The sequence below is a fragment of the Orbicella faveolata genome, unplaced genomic scaffold (genome assembly GCF_042242905.1).
Source record: "Orbicella faveolata isolate gen_17 unplaced genomic scaffold, um_ofav_v1 contig_2, whole genome shotgun sequence".
Classification (NCBI taxonomy): Eukaryota; Metazoa; Cnidaria; class Anthozoa; order Scleractinia; family Merulinidae; genus Orbicella; species Orbicella faveolata.
The window spans coordinates 383,004-403,690 of NW_028301547.1; the positions used below are offsets into that span (position 1 = coordinate 383,004).

Here is a 20,687-nt window from a genome sequence, read left to right on the forward strand (position 1 = left end):
TGTTACTAGCCAATTTTGTTTTTTTTTACTTGCCAAGCATTGATGTTGGCTTGGTCCAATAACAGCAGATTTACTAGCAAGACTTCAAAACATGGCACAGGCTAATGTTGGTATTAAACCAGTTCCAATAATAAAACAATTTTTGTGAAGTGCAACATGGTTCAGATATATATTTATAAAACAACATGGAAAATGGAAAAAAAGTTCTTCAAAAGTGCGCATTAGGGCTTTGGCAGTGGATTCCTTCTTCAGCAGGTCATTTTCTTTTAGAACTTTCATCTTTGCCTTTTTCTTTTTTACCGCGGGTAAAAAACCCGCTTATATCCATTATGGAATTTTGAGAAAAACAAAACAATGCGATTTTGCATCTAAAACCGTTTGACACATAGTTGGCACACCTTGCAAACCAATTTACATGTATCTTCTCAATGAGTTGAGCAGGTTTTAATTTTGTTCAATGGCATTGTGTTTTCCTCAGATCAAATCTCTCAGGCTGACAGATCATAAAGAAAAATCCAGCAATTTTCCTGAAAAGACTTTCAGGACTCTGTTTTTCTTTGAGACTTACTTGGAAAAGGCACCATAGAAATGTTTCAAAAGCAAAACAACTATCTGAAAAATACAGCAAACTGTCATTGGCGAAATTTGACTGCTAAAAATGGCTGATTTAAATGTCGAAGGAAATAAATCTTTTTCACCTAATTATTTCTGTAGTGGTAAGTTTTGTCAGTATGCACATGACGGCAAATCACCCATGTGTTGTTATTAGCCCACACAGACGACTCAGGCAATAGAGAACTCAGTGAACACAGTCCTCATTCCTCAGTCAACCACGAGGGTTTTGTTTCAACAACAACTGTTGCGAGATCCGGGTAGCCCAGATGTAGTTTCCCTCAGAGAGGGCTTAAGTATAAGTGACGAACCAACATTGTTACACTAAATGAAGGAAGCTCAGGAATCAGGAAGCTCATGTATATTGTTCTACTAATTTTGTAACCAAATGGAAAATCAGTGTGTGCTTTCAGAGAATGCTGTCTTGTTTGTCAAGTACAGTCGAACCTCGATTATCGGGACTCGTTGGGACTAGATGAAATAGTCAGGATAATTTAGGGTCCGGATAATTGAGAATAGGAATACTAATGAAGAACAAAACTGACTAAATTTAGAAAGCAACATTTAATCGTGAAACAATACTTTAACAAATTGTTTGGAAAACAATATGGTGTATATCTTCACTGTCTGTTTTGGAGTGTGTTAACAATTTTATTAAAATTAATGAAGACAAATGTTTGTACTGTGGCCTAAAATGTTGAAGTAAATTGGTTTGTATCAAAGTAGAACTTTGCTTGTGCACTGAGCATTCCATCACTCTTCGAAGCTGCATAATCCGAATAGTGTCAACATTGTTCTGTCTTTCCATCTATGATGAACACTTTTTAAAACATTAAACAGATTCAGAGTTCAAAACAATTTTCTCATCTTGGCCTTCATCTTCCTCAATGTCGCTACTTTCATCTTTGAAAGAAGACCGTCCAACAACACTTTCTAAAATTTGTTCATCAGACAACTGTCGCAAAGTTGGGAGCTCATTTTGACATTGAATCTGTCTTTAACATCAGAAGAAGAGAGATCTTCACAGTTAGCAGCTTGATTCAAAATGTCCATTATGGGTTCAGTGGAAATGTTCTCCGGTTCTGGCTCAGAAACATTTGGCCATACATCGGGATGAATTTGCAGCTTACTGTATGCCTTGAATATTGAATCAGCACATCTCTTTTCCGATGCATCAGGAAGCATGTAGAGTGCATCTTTCCCAGTGTGTTGCTTTACAATTTCCTTAATGTTTTGTGTTGGATCAAGATCTTCACTGCAAATCATTTTTTGAAGGAGTTTCCTCTTGTAGCAGTTCTTCATTGCTTGTAAGACTCCTTGATTCATTGACTGAATCAGCGAAGTTGTGTTTGGAGGGAGAAACATACAGGTAACAGACCCATCTCGGGTTTTTAGCTCTTGAGGATGAGCAGAACAGTTTTCCACTAGCAACAAAGCTTTCAGCGAACGAATGTTTTGTGCACGTTGGTGGCGTTTAACAGCCCATTTACAAACGACACAGCATACCACCCTAAATGTACTTAAATTCAGGGCTTTGTGGGAATTTTTGGGGCAAATTTTGCTGGAAAAGGAATTTTCAGGGCAAATTTCACTGGAAAGAGATACATTTTTCACTAATTTGACGAGCATTTTTAAGGGAAAAAACAGCGATTTTGCCATTTTTTGGGAAAATGAGGATCGTTAACCTATGCAATAACAACAGCAACAGAAACATTGACTAATTATAATTGTTGCTTTCTAAAACCGGCAATTTTGCAGGAAAATTTGAGTAACTTGTTTGGGCTATCTTACATTTTGTTTTTTTGTTTGAACATAAGGTTCTTCTTGACAGAAATCATCATTTGCTCTCTTAACAACAATGTGCTCAAGAAATGCGCCAACAACACGGCTTTTTGCATTGAGGCCACTGCCCAGTTTTTTGCAACATTAATCTAAGAACGCTTGGTAGTTTTGGGATGTTGTTTACTCATTGCAGTGACGAAGTTTCATGATAAATTTGCCGGCAAGTTAACAGTACCAACAGCCAAGATAAGTTTCAAATATGTTGTACATACTGACATGTGTTTGGTAAGATTTCTAGCAAATTTCATGGTATTTTGCAGGATTTCACTGATTTACTCGCAATTTGCAGTGGCTCTCCGTGACCTCGTGAAATTTCAGAAGCCTTGTAAATTGACATAAGTGCTGAACAGCACATGCTCGATAACATGAAATTCTTAGAAAAATGTTGTGTTTGTCTTCCTTGACAGAAACTAGTTCAGCCAATTTCATTTTGTTTGCTAGCCAAAGTGGCTAGTGGAAATCGAAAACCTACTAACCAAACCTAAATTTCTATTAACTAGTCTGTTCTTGGGTACTATTACTGTCAAGCCTGTGTACATATACTTCTAAAACGAACAAACAATCAGCAATTACTGTAAGTCTAAGATATGTTTCATTCTTGAGAGTGAACTTTGTTCAGATCTTCATTCAATGCAACCTGAGCAACATATCTTTCACAAATGTAAATGCAAGTATCAATATCAAATGACTGTTACATATACACTACATCTGGTGTTGACAGGCCAAACACATCTCAAACTGTTTGTGAATGCATTATACTTGGGTTACCATCCATAATTATCAGAGTACCAAACTGTGCCTTATAAAGGTGCCAATGCACTTAGATTTTCCACTCTGGCGACTAACATTGCTGACGATAGCTGCAAGAAAAGCAACTCAAGAGAGATCCTGCAGGGAAGTTAATGATACCTGTTTTTGAGGTTTCTACATATCAGCTTCAAGGCCCAGGATTTCAAATTTCATCAGTAACACTTTATCAATTCCGTGTCCAGTGATTGTGGGAAACGATCAGTAATGGAAGATTGTTGTGGCAAGATTTTACACTTGATTTGGATGCCAATTAAAGAAAACAAAAATAGTATCGCACAATAGAGAAGGAAATTGAAGCAAGCACTACATACATGTACATGCTTACATGTAATCAGTGGCATGGATCATGGCTAGTAAGCAAAGTAATGTTCTCCATAACAGCCTTCAAAATCAGTACAAAATTACCTCTTCTCGAATTTTTTTTTTAAATACAAGGTCAACATTTGTACCTCTTCTTCACAGTTGATGCCATGTAAACTGATTGCTGGGATGAAAACCAGCAATTGTAGCTGGTTCACGCTAGATCAGCCATTTGTCCGCCTCTTAAATCCGTCTCGGACTGTATTGCAAATGCAGTGCAATGCACTTATAGATGGCAGAGTTTTCAGTTTTGTACACAGTAACGTTTTAGTTTCATATATAATCGCAGTGTCAATCAAAGGAATTACTCTATTTGTTGAAAATTAGGGCAGAAAAGTTTTATCACAAGAATTTTTATTGACAAAGGCTTAAGATGTCCATGGCAAACTGTTTTTCCGTTTGGTTTTATTTCTGAATCATGGTAACAACACGGTACCAGAAATGATCATTATCGTAAAATCCCAGGGCTTGAACTTTTTAAAGGTTTTGGCTTCAGAATTGATTGGCTAGGCAGCTGTGTAAAGCTGTACATGTAAGTGCACGTAATGTTTAGTGCCTGCATAAATACACTCATTTGAGTTTTATCAATGCACTCTGTCGTGATTGGGTGAAAGAATTGTAAATAACAACCTCACAATCTTTGCAAGAAGTATGATATTTGTAAAGAAGGCCATTAGGCCCCCATGCTTCCCACAGAGAAACTGAAGCTGCTTCATGTTTCTCAGTTGAATTTGAACATGTTATTTCACGAGAGCTGGAAAGCTTATATTTTGTCTGTGACAATTATTTCCTCAGAAATCAAGTGACAAGCTAGTCTCTGGAGTAAAAATCAATGTGTTTGTCAAAAAGAATAATCATTGCGTTCAACAGAATGTAGTCCTAATGCGGACTGGAGTGGGATTTTATGGGACAAGGGATGGATGGATCTTGGGACGCAAAATTGGAGTCCCCTCAGAATGCAGCAGGGGTGAAAATGAATGACATCATTGCAAAGCACATGTTGATTTCTCGATCATTCACTCGTTTGCAGTTATGATTTTGTGCTGTGCAAATCAATGCAAATGTGGCCTGTTTCATCAGGATGCGAGATGAAGTGCTTTTGTGACATGACTAGGACAATTATTTATTTTATGTGTTCTTGAACACGAATTTGAATCATCTTGGCTTTGGGATGTTAACCATGGGAACAAATACATGTATATTTCATTGGCTGTATTTTGATTGCATTTCTTGATTAGTTCCGGTCGTGACAGATACCTCACTCTTTATCTAGTTGAATATTGTTTGGAATTGTTGGAAAAGTACTCTGAAGGCAAAATCCATAAGAGTGGGCCTGAACCAAGGAACAACAATGTAAATACTGTCTACTTTTATTCATTAGAGGAAATATTCGAATCGATCACAACAAGTTTGTTGCATGCGATTGCAAATGCTTGCTTATATTTGTGCTCCCAGCTTAAAATAACGTACATAAAAAATACACTTTTACAAATTTGCTTTTACGCTTCAACATTATCAGTTAGTGTGAAAATATTAAGGACGAAATTTGAAGGTTAATGTAAATATTTCAGTTCAGTTAAACTTGTGAGTCTACGGAAACTGGCACCATCACACAACGTTGATGAATTTAAAAATGTTGATTTTGACAATAGACAGAGGCTGAAAGGCAGCTAGTGAAATCTAGGTGTATATACTAGGGTATCTAAAATATAATAATGCTGCGGCACATTCTGTTGATAGTGACATATTTTACGCAGTGATTCATCTACAACTCCATGCATGACAACCCATCGATGGCGAGGTGTGACAAGGGATCGTGACAAAAAAGCACATAGTGATATGAACTATGTTTGGACATAAAATGACACACATCAACCTCCCCTTTACCAGATCGCGAAAAGCAAAAGGTGTGGAAACTGTAGGAGCAGAAATCTAACTTATAAATTCTGTACCGATACGCATTAAATGTCTCTAGAATGTTGACAGACTGTGTCAAGGACTTGTCCATTGCGATGTGTGAAAATGCTAAAGCGTTCGCTTAAATTCATGTTTGGATGAAAAGGAATAGATCGCAGCATATATGAAATTAGTGTAGTCTGTGGTTCTTGTTTGTTTTAATTATTCTACAAGCTTTAGTACATGTAGCGACGATTTCTCTTAATTTAAGAATTTGGCCAAGGAGGTGAGACTGCTAAGAGATGACATACTAATTTTAAAAATTAGTCGTCCAGATTTACAAACTTTCACATACTGCATTAAGAACAAAAGCAAGAGTTGTGAAAGTCAGGCACAATTTCCTTCACATCGTTTTACAGGTAACTCAGAGCAAAACATAACCACTAATCTTTTGCACTGGAATCCACACGAAAAGGACGTCTTCTTGTTGTTCGTGGTTCAGTGCATGCTGGTTAAATGCAATGTATTCTGGTAAAAAGTGATGAATTTGAGAATTTGTACCCCCTTCTGTATATTCTTTTTAAATCCTGATTATGTTGCTGCTCGCTCGCTACACTTGCCTCGCAGCAATTAAAGTGACAGCGTTGAACGCACTTGTAATCTTTGACTACTGCTAGTATTATTATTACCTAACATGCTAACCTCATTTGGTCAGGTTAGCAAACGGACGTGATATGTAAAGCCAAGCAGTAAAAAATATACATATCCACATTTACAAGTAAAAGTGGGAAGAAATTGCATCTATAATCATTTGGTGCCAAAAATTTTATACCCTTACAGCTTATTTGGTTATTCAGTTAATTCAGTGGTTGCTGATTTATCTGATTTTGCCAGAAATATATTGCTTGTGATGGGATTTAATCTGCATAGAATGTGGATTAATTAAAAGGGGTCACACTTGGAATTCCTCGAGGCAGTACAATCAGGCAATTTATTATATTAGTTGTGTAAACTTGCAAAGAACTTTGTCCTGTCTTGTGATTATTGAATTTGGGTTTCTACATGTATTAACTCGACATGTATACTCTACACTACACATCTACATACCCATGAGTTTACATGTATTACTCCTGTGCAGACACCACCAGAGACTCCCAGCCACTGAAATAAATAGAACTCACATCAATTTGGTATTTTTCTTCTATGTTCCCTTCATTAGTATTAGAGGCAAGGTGTGGTTAGTAAAGTGAATCAGGTGTAGTCGGTGAATTTTTGCACAACTGGCAGGGGTTTCATTGACATATTCAGCAAGTGGGAAACTGGTTTTCAAAGGGGGGCAAAACTTTTTGAACTTTACCTCTTTACACAAATGTAACAAATATTGTCCTCTAGATGGTCAAACCAGGTGGGCAAAATCATCCTTACAGCTAGTCAATTTGCTTGGTGCCTGGCGCTAATGAAACTCCTGACCTGGCTCACAGTTATGTAGGCAAAGCAGTTATTGGCTAAACTGCAGAAAGGAATGCTTTTTGGGTTTACGCAATTCGTTGGTACCATGGAGACACATTGCATGACAACCCAAATAATCCCTGTGAAGCGGACTAGGACAGGCTAGAACGGGGAAAACCTTGCTCAGTCATTTTGAACAGACTGGCCTGTGGCGCATGGTCCTCATGTCATTGCCTTCATGTTATGGCCTCAGGTCAGATGTAAATTACTGACCTGCTTTCCCACTTAGTCAATAAGTTTACATTACATGGTATTTTGTGATTTTATACATATCATTAACTTACACAACAGGGCGGTACAGACCACCTTGTTCTGTGCACTGTTGGATTATGCGGCCATTTTGGCTGTACAAGTAATCTTGATGAACTGAGGAGTCAGGCTATAAAGAATAATGAAAATGTTAATTGTTATAACTGACCAGTTGTAATGATTATACTTTATAGCTTCATGTACATGAAGTCTGTTACAGTATTTTCAGTAAGGCTGGGAGCTGCCCAATTAATTATTACTGTACCATTAACAAAAACCCCTCCTGTGAGTTTCTCTGTCAATTTTGAGCCCCCCCATTTTTTCCCCTGTATAGGGAATTTGTTTTAAAAGGTCAGCCTGGGGGTGAGGCATTGTCAAAGGCAATTTTATCTTTAGTTTTTTTTTTTTTTTTTAAAGGGAAAAAACTGATTTAATATACCTCATTGGAGTCCTGCGCTTTTCAAATAAACCTGAGTTCCATTCTCAATCCAACATGTGCGAAATTTAGAATGAGAACTGAGGAGGGCAGAAAGAAGCCATAACAGCTTTGCAGGGCAAGATGTTCAATTCAAAAGCGCTTGGCTGCTTTTGTTATTCAATGAGAATGTTTAATAGGGGTCAGATTCTGCAAATAAACTTGCCAGTTGCAAAACTGTCATATCACTGATAGTCAAACATGGAAATATGGACATAGAGTCCCCAACAGAATGTAATGCCCGATGTTGCATCATTTTTAAGTTTTGCTACTTTTTGGAGGTGCATTGCCTCCAAAAACAGTGGTTACAGGTATTAATTAAGATCCATTTATATGTGAACAATAAATATATTGTTGCTACCGATATTAATCCAAAAAAAAAAAAATTTGACCTTGTCATATTGGTCTGGAATTTACAGTATTTCTGCAGCTCCACTATGGGGATTGCCACAGATATTCTAGCACTAGCATGGGGCATTTTCAACATAGTTTCAAAAAAATTATAAATGCCTGGGAGGCTGGTGTTGATGCTTGGATTTGATAGAACCATAAATCAATCATTCTGACAGATAGGATTTCTTAGATTCATGTTAAAAATGGTCATTTCTAAACAAGAACAAGTAATAATTTAAAGTTGTTCTTACCTCTAGGCTTGAGATTTGCATAGGACTGCTGAGGATTGCTCGTATCGTGACATTTTGTTGCTGATTTCTGCTGGGAAAATGAATGAAATCAGAAGTAAGTGATTAAGTTATGTTACAATTCTGTTTGAATTTTTTAAAATGATATTGCCTGTTAAATTAAGAAAGGCTGGACCTCCATGTTACCTGCACATGATGTCTGTGTCAAGATGAACAGAATGTCTATTGACCAAGCTTGCTGGATATTGCTCTCTCTCTCTCTCTCTCTCTCTCTCTCTCTCTCTCTCTCTCTCTCTCTCTCTCTCTCTCTCTCTCATGTGTATGGACCTCGACTCCTTCTCTAGCTATCTTGACCCCACCCTTGGTCAATAACCCATATCTACTTGTAAAGGTAAATGATTCCACTCTAGTATTAGTGACTGTAGGAGCCAGATGCAGGGCTGTCATTACAGGCCATAACCATAACACTTGTTGTGGCCGAGTATTTATGATGGGCCCTTGATGTTACAATAATAATATGTGAGGGGTGGACTTGCTCATTGTAAATATAATTCACCCAAAGAGCAACAGGGTTATTGTGGGTGTGTAGAACCCCTGACTCAAAACCTAATGACAGCACTGAACATGGGTCATCAGCATGGAGGTCTGTCTATGGTTTCCCCATAACAATTTGTCACGATGCCCAAACAATAGGCCATTTCTGAGTTACTTGTGCCTCTGTTTCAAAATGAGTCCTCATGCAAAACCTTTCATATGAAAATGAGTTTTATTTGCATTGAAATGAACCTGTAGGGGGAACACATTTTTATGTGAATGGTTTCGCATGAAGTCTCATTTTGACATAGAGGCACAAGCCAACTAGGAAATGGTTTATTGACTGGTACACACTGGTTTACCTCTGAATTGGGGGGACACTGCTAGTGCATTGTGTTGCCGAAGAATTCTACATGATGGAACAATGTACCCTTGCAACTTGTTGTTGATGTACAAAACAATAGTACTGTTGGTAAGGTCTTGCATAGGAGCCAAGTGGCCCATCAGACATGAGGCATGAAGCGACTTGGAATATTTCCACCCCCCACCCCCCTCCTGGATGGTATGCTAGTCAATCGCGGGATTACCCCCAGCATTAAGTTCGCTGGTTCCCATTTATACACCTGGGTGGAGAGAGGCACTGTGAGAGTTAAGTGTCTTGCCCAAGAACACAACACAATACACCCGGCCTGGGCTCCAACCCAGACCACTCGATCCTCTGCAGAAACAGTAAGTAGGGCATGTTTACCGTCTTGCGTTTGTTAGAGGTAGCTGCAATGTATATACACGTGGTTATACTCAACTGAGGCAAATTATATTAGCAATTACTTGAATTGTTTAAAACTTTAAGGAAGTTGTTAACTTACCCAAAATTCTGTTGCTGAAATAATAATAAAGTGAAGCCATGTTAGCATGAGCTTAAACTTCTATACAAGATCAGAATATGTTGATTTTTATAAGTGCTGCTAGTTTCGACTGTTCTGTCCACAAGAAAGCAATTTTCAGTAGTGTTTATCCGTTGATTTTGCGAGAAGCTTCATGTATATGAATTCTTTAGCTGTTGTAATTCAATGGTGCGAAAATGTGCAGTATCTTGTACAGTAGTCTTTTGAAGTGGTACAATAGTTTTTAAGTATTTTTATTATACTCGTCCGTCAACATAACTGCTGTTATGCGTTTTGTGTTCTCCATGAAAGACGCACAGGGCGACATTCTTGAGTTTGGGTTTCAATTTGGTTCGTATAGATGGAACACGTTTCCTGGCTTAACTCAGTCGCTGTTAACTACACCAATCCTAAACGTAAAACTCATTGAACTTACGACGTTGTTGTTGTCCATGTTGAAATCTTGTCGGGTGTTCTGAAAGAATTGAAAGAGACGTGGTTATGTTTACATTGTGACTTTGCCCTGTATTCAGAATGGCGTGCGACCGTCGTTGTTTCAGAGTTGATATAAAGTTTCTCTCCCTTCTATGTAGCAATATTTGTAGAAATATCAAGTCAAATTTGAAACAACTTTGAGATGCTGCATTCACTGTCTCAGATTTACGGAAATATTTTCTGGTGCAGTCGGCGTATTAATCAATACAGAACCACTGAATTCGTTCTTGAAGATCAAACGTTTTTGCGGGAGAACCATGCTATCACCTTGTGAATCAAGTGATTAACGCCCAAGTCGCTAGTGGAGGGAAGGTGCCTACGAAGCCCGGGGGGCTGCAACCGCAGTCACATCCCCAAGGCGCTAGAACACCCGACTGGCCTGCCCAACCCGCAACCAAGCCACGAGCCCCCCGCGCCAAGCCCCCTACAGGCACCCGTCACACTCAAGCCAGACGGCATTGGTGGAAAATAAATGAATAAATAAATAAATAAATAAGTAAATAAATAAATAAATAAATAAATAAAATAAAATGCTGAAAAGAAAGGGGGGGATAGGGAGGGAACGCCGAGAACCGCTAAACTATAATTCAATCCACAACGCCACACTAACAGAGCGATGAACACACTGCGAGCACATGGGACGAGAACACATGTACTAACCAAATATACCGCTGGACAATGTCAGCCCCAGGGCTCTCACGACCATGTGACTGTTGCAAACGCTACAGAAACGCACCAAACGCTAAACAAACGCTAACAGATGGCCAAGGCACTAACAAACGCCTACAAAAACGCTACTGACCAGACTCGCTCCTGGTCATAAACTATGTAAAATTTTATTGAACTATATCAAACGCTACAAAACGCACCAAACGCTAACCAAACGCTCACAGACGGCCAAGACACTGACAACCGCCTATAAAAATGCTACTGACCAGACTAGCTCCTAGTCGTTAACTATGTTAAATTCCATTTAACTATATCAAACACTTTAGCGCTCTAACTAATGGTTTCCCAATTCGGCTAAGGGCTCGTTTTGGTAATCTCGAGGTGTTACAAAGTGTCTATCCCATCGAATTTCTCAGAAGGACGTTTCTACGGCGATGCGCATGGATCTGTAGCCTGGCGTGGGGCCAACAAGTTTACTGCAACAAGTTCTTTTCTTTTCAATATGAACATCGAACGCCTACCTGTTAAATCGCTAAGTGGGCAAGGAGGTTATTCTGTCTGTTGGCTCCTAACTTCTCTTCTCGGAGAGCTTTCTTAACCAAATAATCAGTTTCTCTTTTTCATTTGACGAGGTGACGGCCAAAATGATTGTGTTGGGAAATGGCGGGAAACTGATGACCAATGATTGCAGGCGTTGTGTTACTGTTTTTTATTTTTTATTTTTGTGACGTGCAAACGTACGACATATAAGGAGAAACGTTCAGCTTTCATCTTGCCGATCGGGAGGTCATATGGACAGAATTGTTGTTTGCTTTCTCCGAGAATGTTTCTCCCGGTGCTCAGGTTTTCCTCCTCTGCCAAAACCAGCGTCTCCAACTTCCAATTCGGTCTGGATAGGAGGACCCTCTGAAAATCCAGCCATGGTTGATGGGGCATTTCTCTCTATTTGAAACAAAGTAATTTGTTTATTAGATGTGTCGAGTGTGTATAAACTGCGCGCTTTTTGTCGAGTCCAGTGACTTTTTCGGTCAGTACTACTTCTTTTATCTGGCTTGCAAACCGAAAGAAAGCATTTGGCAATGGTCACACTTGTTGTAGCTTGAATTTTATGCTCGTCACGATCACATGTTGTGAGAGATGATTATGGTTAGTATGGAATACTCACATTGTTAGTACCCGTTTCATAATTATCGCTCCTCGGACATTGCTCCGTTGTTTGTTTGCTGTAAATCAAATGTTGTAAATCAAATGTTGTGTCGTATAATGTTGTGTGGAATAAACGATTGTATTGTAAACATTGTTCATTGACAAGTGATGTAGGCTCGCGTGACCTGTTTATCAAGTTGAATTTTACTTAACGCAGATGTGCCATAATATCTCTCTTCTTGGCTTCAGTAGTGACAGCCAAGTGTTCAATTGAAACAAGTGTATAAGTTGATCTTCACAGTCTTCAAAAGCTTCAGGCAAATAAGCGCCCATTTGTGGTTTCAGAAGGGCTTTGAACGAATATTACAGATAATTTATTCAACTTGTTGTAATATGAGACATGAGCGAAACAAGACGTATGTCGAACGGTTACCCTTGCTGTCACGTAATGAAATGCCATTGGCATAAATGACTTGTAATGAAAGCTACACACATGTCCACTATGCGGTGAATGGATGTGATCTTCTGCTTATTTTCCTAATTGTTTTTAGTGTGTGTCTCTACGAAGGATGCAGTAGTAATTTCCTTCAAGTGAAACGATTGTAAGTGGAAGCTGGGACTTACAACATAAACAACACTCGTTATAAATGATTAGAGTTTTACAAACACGTTAGAGCAGTCCACTAAAAGGCTCAATTGTAGTAACAACGTTTCTTCACGTGAGCAATTTCAAGTACAAAGTGTTTTGCTTGCAGTTAGAACGCCTTCTGAAACTTGGAAAGCTGCTTTACAGAGTTGAAGGTGATCGACTTACCTGTGCTTCGATGTGCATATTTTAACTGTGTGCGTTCGCTTGAACCATCAGACAGTGTAAATCGCCGCATTGTGCTGAACATCTACTCCGAGATCAACCAAGGAACGCTACTTTAGATATATAGAGGCGACTATTAACTTGCACACGGTATCTTAAAATGTTAGTCATGCACGCGATGGGATTTTTCCCTTGTTTTGTTCCCTTACTTTGTTTTGTGATAGCAAGTTGCTTATGTTTGGCGTGTAATACCCCGAAACAGCTCGTTTATATTTCATTGCAAGACTAAGTCGTAATGGATTTGTGGGGTGTTAGACTGCCGTCTATTTTTGTATTTATCAAGATTTTAATACTCATTTAAGAGTACTCTATTTCCTGAATTTCTCTCAATAGCTGTAGAGAAAGTGAAAGTGCGAGAGAATCATTTCAATTATTGTGTGGGCGTGCAGAAAGAATCGGTGACCGTATCATTGTAATTAAAGACGTTAACTTTATTTTTAGAACACAAGAAATTTCTGTATTCGCGAAGACAGGGACCCTAACACGCCAAAAACATTTGAAACAAAGCACTCTGAGTTCGTGCTCCTTCATTTCTGATTATAAGAGAATTATCGGGGAAAAGAAGTCCAATTTTCGATTTTAATTTTTGCAAGTTTTTTTCGAGCCAACATACAAATTTGGAGATTTTGAAGTGGGGTATTCCCATTGAAATGAGTCATATAATCCCGAGTCAAATTGGATGGTGCTTACTACAGCATATTTATTAATATCTCCGATTGCGAAACCAGACAACGTCCAAAGGGAAAAATAACGGACAGACAAGTGAAAACTGAGAGAGATGAAAATGGGTGGGAGAATTAGAGTAAAATCAGTTTAAGTGCGTGCTTTATTCGTTGAATTGTTTTGCTTTCTCACTTCATTTTTACGTTTACACTTCTCTTCGAATATAACAACGGAACTATATCGTTCAACTTTGTACTTGCAGGCAGGAGATTAGAAATAACCAGAGATAAGCTCCGGCCTGATGGGCCACTTGGCTCGTAGCAGACTTTATCTTTTACCTTACTAACCAGTACGGGAAAAAAGCCAATCTCACGGAGTCATTTGTTAGAGTGCGGGCCTGACGTTAGCGAGTGACATGCGCGGTATCTCATTATTTTTTTTTGATAAATTTACTTCTGGTAGGTGCAGTAGTGCATGCTTCCTCTTTCTGTGGGTAGTCCCCTTCTTGTAGACATTCCCTCTCATTGTGGATAGCCCCTCTCCCTCTAACTAGTCCCTCTTGATATAGACAGCCCTTCTCTCTTTGAATACTCTCCTGGCAGATACTCGCTGTTCCTATGGATTGTTTCTTATCCTGTAGACAGTCCCTCTCCCTGTAGTAAATAGTGCTTTTTCTTGAAGAAAGCCTCTGTCCCTCTACACTGTTTCACAGTCCTTTCGTGGACACATCCTCTCCCTTTTGCACATATTACTCCTTTCTATAAATAGTCCCTCTCTCAGCAGGTGGTCCTTGTCCCTGTAGAAAGTCCCTCTCCCTATAGCTAGACAAGTCCTTGTAGCCCGTTCCTCTCCCTGTAGAACAGATTGCCCCCCCCCCCTGGAAATAATATCTGCCTGGGATAATCCCTCTTCCTATAGATAGGTCTTATCCCTGTAGATGGCACCTACCCCCTTGGACAATCCCTCGTTCTATGGATAGTAACACTCCTTGTGCATAGTCTTGCAAGCAATAAAATAAATTTAAAAAATTACATTTTCAATTTTTTATTAATCGTGCCTTTACAATAAGACGTTAACAAATAAATATCAACATTTCCTTCTTTGCTTTAGTTGAATTTTATTTCTTTGTGGTTACCGTAACATCGCAATCCTGAAAAAAATCGGCAACATCTTATAATTATCCATCTATCTTATAAGTATCTGCGATATGTTGTTTGTGAGGTAAGGGATAGAAGATTGAATTTTATAAAATAACTAAGCTACTATGTGCACTCTCATTGGTCGATAGGTGTGTTTAGATTAGAGCATGTAAACGCGGTTGTGACGTTTTAGATTTGCGCGTATTTTTCAGAGTTTTTTTTTTTGAACGATGTTCACATGGCAATGCCTCTTGAAAGGGTTAGTTTTGAAATGTTGTGCCAAAGTGTTTTACACAGTAACTTGGTGCATGCCGTTTCATGCTGCTTGGATGTATGCTGAATTTCTACGTGTCATGTATCAGCTTGCTCTATTTTTCACTGTGACCTATTGAGGGCCTTTTTCTTTAGTGAACAGCAATCTCTCTCTGGTCAGCATGAGTTATGAGCTTCATTTTTATTACAATATTTTTGTGGCAATTGTTGCAGTTTCTGCGAGGACAATGTATGTTTGTTTCTTTGTTTGTTTGTGTCTTTTTTTACTTACCTCTGAGAGCTCTATGTGAGCTCTTATTTCAGTGCACTCCCTCAAGACCGTCAGAATACTACAAGATTTACAAAACGACGTATTGTTTTCTTTATCTCCTAAATTTCATTTTTTATCATAAAGTTGTATAACAGAGACAAGTACATGTATGCTGCTGAGAACTTGCAGTGGTAATAATGGTTATGTCACTTACGTCTGATTACTGTGTGCAGGATCACTCTACATAGAACAGAAAAAAACAGCACATTAATTTACACTTCTATGTAGTAAGTTGGAAACAGGCATCGATTTAACAATGGCAATAACAAATCTTGGCAATTATGTGCTCGAGGAATATGTTGTGCCTCTTTTATCATAAAGCAAAATTTTAAAAACAACAATTTAAATTGTAACAATGTTTATAGAGGGCCACAAGTTCATTAGTTTTTGAACTATAAATTGTCACCCTCTTTAAATAAAGTTTGATTGATTGATTGATTGATTGATTGATTGATTGATTGATTGATTGATTGATTGATTGATTGATTGAACGTCAAAAAAGATGATCTGCAGTATGCAAGGCGGTAGTTGTCAGCAGCAGCACAACAATTTTTTAAGTGGGTCATAACAATGCCTCTTGGTACTTAATGCAGGGCTTGATATACTTCTTGATATACTTCTTGTCGTTTCTGTGAAAGTACTATATCCTAACTCTATGTTTCATAGTTTTAAAACTTGCCTTGCTCAGAGATATTGTTATCCCATTCTGTGGTCCCAGAGCAGAACTGAAAAAAAGGTCAAGGGTATGTGCTTTATTTTATTGAATATCTTCACTGACAGTAAGAGCCACATGACATTACATTAAGCTGCCCTCACCAAACTGTAAAGTTTAGACTTAAATGAAATCGAGAATTTAAACATATGAAGTCAATTCTGAACCCTTAAGTTTATATTGGGCATATGTATGAAACTTGTTTCCTTTGCAACGAAATTGAGCCTTTTACGTTTTCTGATCTGTTGCGGGGTGGTGGCCGTGTATTTTGTATCAGAACATCGTTTTAGTATTTTGCCAGTGAACCATTAGTTGACGAGAAGAGCTTGGTAAATTCTAAGAGCAAAGAACTTGACAGGCCGGTTTTACAGAACAGAATGCATGAAACTGTTATCTCTGAGAGTGTTTTAATATGAACATAATAATTGCTCACCTTGCAGCCACCTGGTGGGATGGCTGTCAGTCCTGTAATAGTAAATACATAAGCAAATACTGTTACAAATTTAATGAAATAGTACAATTGGACCTCACTGATTAGAACTCTAAACCTTTTGCCTCGGTTTTGTCCTTCATTTTGTCCTTCTACAATTTTGGAAATAAATTAATCAGTCTGACTTTGCAGGCTTCCAGTGCAGCAGCTGTATATCTTAGCAGTGGTCAGCGACATTATATAGAATTAGTAACTTTTTTTTTTCATACCCATGAAAATTACATGTAGTCGTTAGTATTATGATATATATTCACATTCTTTTTGTATTTTTGTTTTTATGTTGAGCACTCAGTTTTATCTCGAAGGGCCAGTTGTAAGGAGAACCTTGTGATCGTCTTTCACAACAGTAAGGGAACATCCTCCAAAACGAGTTTTGCATGTGGATAATCCACGGATTGCTAGAGGTAATCAACATGCTTTGCAGGGGAGAAGGGATACAGCGAGAATACCTTGTATGGATAGGCCAAACAGTATGAACATTAAAACATACCATGTCCTCATCCGTGGACGTGTCCCTAAATGGGCAAAGACCAATTTCCTGAAAAGTAAGTCAGATAATGTATCAGGATTTGCGGGACTAACTTTTTCTTTTGAAAATTGTCATATGAAGCTAATTCTATCTCTCTCTTTAGTTTCGAAACTCTAATCAGTTTTCACTTATGCAAGCAGTCATTAAAATCTAGTACATTTAATACGTTTGCTTCGTCAGAATGATTTTCAATGGTACACAGGGAGCAACATTCAAACACTTTTGTAACCGATGGAAAATCCCTCCACAAATTCACCCTGGTGCTGTGTCTTAACCACAATCAATCAATCGATCAATCAATCAATCAATCAGTCAGTCAGTCAGTCAGTCAATCAATCAATCAATCAATCAAAAGGATCTAATGTGGAACCAACGATGAATTAAACGCGGTAAGGGGAGTTTAAAAAGAAGTCTTGTCCTTCGGTTTTGCATCTCAAATTCCTTTTCAGGTTAGCCATGAAACTTACCATTTTGGTTTCTTCATTGGCCATCGTTATCTGGAAACCATAAAACAGCAGAAGGTTTAGAAAGGTTATCATTGTCTTAGAGCAAGACAATTTGGCATTTTTAATGCCAAGACGGTTCTGGTAATTGCTTAGTTCCGTAGCCTGAAATTCGCAGCAGAAAAATTACACAACTACAAGAACGCGAGGGGAATTTAGGCCTTGCGAAGGCCTGCTTTCGTACATTCTGTTCTATGCGAGTAAAACTGACCGACAAAATCTTTGAATTACGCAAGTAGTACCTCCTTACGATAGAAGACTATTCAAGGTAACTTTAAATCATACTCAAACGGTTCGACTTGTGTATATGTATGTATGATCATTTACTCCAGCGGGGATGTTTACGAAGGCGTGTTTGAAACTTACAAATTGTTGGCTGAGATACGCAAATACCTTTCTAGAATTAAGATATACTGTTTTAAGAAGTGGAACTGGAGCTTACCCGTCGTCATCGTGAACGTAATTTCACTTGTCTTGAGATGTGGAACCAGAGCTTTTCACTTGTGTTGACGTTTAGCTCAGTTTAGACCACGCTTGGACACGTGCGCCGGCGCATGTCAGCAGTGGGTGGTTTGCTGACCAGATAAACACAAGGAGGCGGGCTCGTAACCTGTGCATTATTCTAACGACGAGGAGTAACGAAGGCTGAGATTCCTTTCGTGCTGAGCAGTGCGAAGTTGGATGCTAAAAGGATAGGAAATGTTCATTTCTTTTGATGACTGTTGGCCTCTGTGCTTGAGACCTTCATCGACCGGATGCCGCCTATCAGTGATGACTGGATGTAATTGGACTCACTGCCGTATTATGATCTTCATTATACAATGGAAGAACATTTAGATTAACACCATTCTTTGAGTTGTAGGTTTGGCTGTCTGTCCATGGCTCACTGATTGCACCTGCCGTGTCTAAAAGAGAAAGATTGTTCCAAGTAGCAAATTGCAACTTATTTTAAATGTTGATGAGTAATTTGAGACGTTTCTGTGAAAACTATTTTCTTCTCCTTTTGAGCCGACTTATTATACCGTGAACAAGACCAAAAATTATAATCGCAGCGAATGAAAAGAAGTCAAACTTGATTCAGGTAGAGAATCGTAGTCAGGAACTGATGAGGCTGTTAAAAACGTCTGTGTGGAACGAAATAGATTCAAAGTAGTATAAAGGCGTCTCGGTGTGCCGACGACGTCAGCAATCCAAATGTTCTGTCGGTCTCAAGACGAAATTTATATATTCCGTGATATGCTCTAAATCGCAAGGAAGCGAGGGGAGCAAAGCTTTTTTCCCGACCAGACCTTACCTTCATGTTGCTTAGTACTATTTAACGTTCAGTGTTTTGTTTTTCAGTTCTTTTCTTTCCGAGGAAACAGAATATCGATCCGGTTGTCTCCGTTGTTCATGTTATCGCATTCGTTCAAATAAAATAAGAGGAAAAAAATTCAGCAGACCTTGACTTTTTGCATAAACAGACCAAACGATGCTGACATTTCTTGTTTATGCGATTGGCTAAGGTTCAGTTACCATAGAAATTAATGCTTGTTGTGGTTTAATTTGTTTCCACGAAAGGTTTTGAATTCACTTTCTAAGAAACCAAGTTCTATCGGTTTTGGTTTTATTTCTAAGCCTTCTGAATTTTTCAACTTGTAGACTGATATACATGAGTACAATGCACAGGTCTGTTAGATACAAATTAGTTATCTGTGGATCACGCAACAGAGGCAGTCGAAATTATTCTGGTTTATGCTATTGTGCGGATATTATGTGGCTTGTATTTGTTGGTGAAATAACACGCGCTCTGATTGGCTAATTCAAGGATATTATTCTCCTGTAATGCCCCCGGGCTGATTGCGGGTCCTGTAAAACCAAAGCAAAAGCCATATATTAAACAAATTATTAACCTGGAACGTTCCAAACCTCGACCTTGCTCTACATTCCTCCTATTCTATAGCATTACCAAATGTTAGGAAATAGCCCAAAGAAAATACCCGCGCTGATTGTTTTAGAATCGTGTTTCTATAACTCGAAAGAAACAGATCCAGCGTGAGCTGATGACGTAATGATGGCGCGAGCAAAGGGAATTTACATTTTGATGATCAAAGTAAACAAGTTTTTCTGTTATTTTCGTCGCGTTATTTTCTAAAGGAAATAGAAAACATGTTATTCATGTTTCCATCGAGCTTTTTTTACGATAACTACAGAAATTCTCTCGCGCTCATTGGCTAATTTTCATCATCATTAAGCGCACAGACACATGAATTTATAATTTATGCGATGCCTCAACGAGCGAGAGCGGACAATTTGACAAATTGGTATCGTAAAGAGACAAATTGGTGTCAGTTTTTTATGCGTCTGTCCTGTTATTGACGATGAATTTCGTCATAACATTGTGAAAGTAGTCTGCGGATCCACTCGGCTATCCTGTGAGCTACTTTGACAATGTTATGACGAAATTCATTGTTAATAACAGGACAGACGCATGAAAAACTGACGTCAATTTGTTAAATAGAAACACTCGTGAAACGGCTCGTGTTCCAAGAGTATTTCTCGTTCTCCCAAACTTTCACTCGTGTTTCTATTTAGTAGATTGTAAGCTCGATTGTAAGCTATCGCGTGATAGTTGACTCGGGCTGTGCCCTCGTCAACTATCACGTATAGAAATCGAGGGCGAATAATAAAAATTTACTAGTCGTTCAAAACTTTATCTAAATCCTCGTCACAGACAGCTCGAAAACACAAAGAAGTGGCCGTCACTTTGTTAACAAACGCACACTGCTACTCTATTCACTATCTATAACGAAATAGATAGTGAATAGCGTAGCCAATCAGAGAATGGCATTCATGATAGAAGGCCAGTGCTAAAAGTCGATAGAAACACAGAGAACCTTCGTAAAAAATACTTTTTGTTAAGCCAAGGGAAATAAAACTCGTTGTAGTCGTATTGACCTCGCTATCGCTCGGTCAATACGTGAAGGTCTCGGTTTCAGGTTCATAATTACCTGTAGAGATCTCACTCGCTGTTAATAAGTAGTTTAAAATAGTCTCTCTTTCACAGACTAGACATTTACTTGTCGACACCTATCA

The 20,687-nt window shown here is 38.5% G+C and overlaps 3 long non-coding RNA genes across 11 annotated transcripts in view; 1 reads left to right on the forward strand and 2 right to left on the reverse strand.

The window, feature by feature from the left end:
- The window catches only part of LOC110042760 (uncharacterized), a 38,996-nt gene that overhangs the window by 12,688 nt on the left and 5,621 nt on the right, over positions 1-20,687 (forward strand). For 5 of the 7 annotated variants that reach the window (XR_016207438.1, XR_016207437.1, XR_016207439.1 and 2 more), the window contains exon 3: positions 8,404-8,491. This is a non-coding gene — a long non-coding RNA (uncharacterized LOC110042760). Of the gene's footprint in view, positions 1-478; positions 918-8,403; positions 8,492-16,885; positions 19,589-20,687 lie in introns of those variants that run through there. The other 2 variants (XR_016207434.1, XR_016207436.1) reach the window with 2 other exon arrangements.
- LOC149111546 (uncharacterized) lies at positions 11,707-13,161 on the reverse strand. Its single transcript, XR_016207440.1, has 2 exons — positions 12,937-13,161; positions 11,707-11,918 (listed from the first exon to the last, which is right to left on the reverse strand). It is a non-coding gene; the product is annotated as an uncharacterized LOC149111546 (long non-coding RNA).
- Positions 14,685-19,014, reverse strand: LOC110042826 (uncharacterized). Of its 3 annotated transcripts, XR_016207432.1 has the most exons (8): positions 18,907-19,014; positions 18,055-18,517; positions 17,577-17,606; positions 17,071-17,118; positions 16,524-16,555; positions 16,058-16,103; positions 15,533-15,558; positions 15,261-15,397 (listed from the first exon to the last, which is right to left on the reverse strand). It is a non-coding gene; the product is annotated as an uncharacterized LOC110042826 (long non-coding RNA). The 3 variants fall into 3 exon arrangements; XR_016207431.1 differs by lacking the exons at positions 16,524-16,555; positions 18,907-19,014 and adding an exon at positions 14,685-14,806 and having other exon boundaries at positions 15,340-15,397; positions 18,055-18,185; XR_016207430.1 differs by lacking the exons at positions 16,524-16,555; positions 18,907-19,014 and having other exon boundaries at positions 14,813-15,397; positions 18,055-18,185.